The sequence below is a fragment of the Otolemur garnettii genome, unplaced genomic scaffold (assembly GCF_000181295.1).
Source record: "Otolemur garnettii isolate 467f Iridium unplaced genomic scaffold, OtoGar3 scaffold00005, whole genome shotgun sequence".
Lineage (NCBI taxonomy): Eukaryota > Metazoa > Chordata > Mammalia > Primates > Galagidae > Otolemur > Otolemur garnettii.
Window position 1 is genome coordinate 38,091,032 of NW_003852400.1, and position 1,413 is coordinate 38,092,444.

Consider the following 1,413-nt stretch of genomic DNA (forward strand, 5'->3'; position numbering starts at 1 on the left):
AGATGAGTTGCCAATTTGGAAAGCTGGTACGGTGTATTTATCATAGTCATAATTTCTAATGGTTTGAGGAGTCATGGATCTGACCACATCAATTCCTGGCTCATTTTCAAAATGGGAAGAAAGTGCTGAAACACCAAAATCCTGGACTGAAGTCTTTAAAATGTGAAAACTGGAAAAGAACTCATTTGTACCTAAAGTGAAATGGGAATCAAGTTGATGGAAATGGCTGCATTTTTGACGTTCCATTGTAAATCACAATCTCATATATTGATTTTTTTTTTTTGAACCCAGCATGTTTGGAAATGGCTTTAATTTGCAGTGAAAGTGAAAAGATGTTCGTGTTTGGTTTTACTATTGAGACAGGTTGTAGATACTTACACAAAATATAGTCACTGTGCTATGTCATTGAACATACTGGAAACTACACATACTTTGCTACAAGATAATCCTGTTTCAGTTGAAACTCATTTCCGTTTACCTAACTGGCTAGTGAACAGTGTAGGATGGGCAGTAAAAAGAATTTTGAGATTTCTAGGGTCACATTCAAAATAAGCCCTACAGTAACATCAGGAGGTCTGATTCCCCCAGCTCATGGAGACTGAAATGTGAACTGGAAGTTGAAAGGCTTCTCTGCCTCACAATTCAGGAGATGTGAAGACTGGGGACGTCAGAGCAAATGTGGATACTTTGGTCTTTCTTGCATTGAATATACCCACTGAGTCTTCATATGTCTACTAAATATCTTGAAAATGTTGAGTGGTGAGCAAAAGATATATGACTCTTTGCCACAACTCTTTTACTTAGATGCTTCATAGCCATGAGTGTTTCAGGGAAACTTAATCCATGTGCCAGAGATTCATTTACACTAGACTTATCAAAATGACACAGGGAGGGATTGGATGTCCAGGCAACCCGAAAGTTTGAGTCCATTTAAGGCTTTTATCTCTGAACCAGAAAATCATAGCGAAATCGGACTTCTCAGAATTAAAATGTACTGGGGGGGGGGTCAGCTTCATTTATTTTTAATATATCCTAAGAAATCTTGAAATTGATTTATAACTTCTAACCTTAAAATGCCGATCTAACATATATGCACATACTGATGACATCCAGATGAAGAGTGCAGGGCTAGAAGGAAAATGTTCAACGTTAAAAATATCCCAAAGCAACCTTTGAATAACCCAGTTTGAATATCAGCACAGTGGCCAGGGGATGTCACTGTGTTGTGATAATTTAAAGAAATGTAGGGATGTGTTCATTTAAAGAAAAATGTCTTCCTAGTGGCTGAAAAATAACTGGTGCTTTAAAAATTTTCACCCATGAAAGTAAAATCATGCTCCATTAACCCTTTGGTGTTGTGTGATATTCTGCAGGGGTTTGTTGTTGTTGTTGTTGTTGTTGTTGGTTTTTTTG